Source organism: Penaeus monodon, chromosome 24, assembly GCF_015228065.2.
Source record: "Penaeus monodon isolate SGIC_2016 chromosome 24, NSTDA_Pmon_1, whole genome shotgun sequence".
NCBI classification, from domain to species: Eukaryota; Metazoa; Arthropoda; class Malacostraca; order Decapoda; family Penaeidae; genus Penaeus; species Penaeus monodon.
The window spans coordinates 6,534,627-6,534,865 of record NC_051409.1 but is presented as its reverse complement, the minus strand read 5'-3'; positions in this window follow the sequence as shown (position 1 = coordinate 6,534,865).

Sequence of the window (239 nt, the reverse complement as noted above, 5' to 3'; positions counted from 1 at the left end):
CATTTGTGGTTTTTGAGGTTTTACTTGTGTGTTTTGCTTATGTTTTCTTTTGTATATAAAAGGTGTGTGTATCATGGGTCTTGTTTTGGGTGTGTTGTTCTTTTTTTCCTTACAGTAGCTTGTTTTGAAATGCCCTGTTAGCATGTATTTTTGCTGTCTTTTTGGCACATCTCCCTGTGTATCTTTGTTTTTTAATCTATATTTGCCTCTGTTTTTGTACATACAATTTTTTCCGGGGG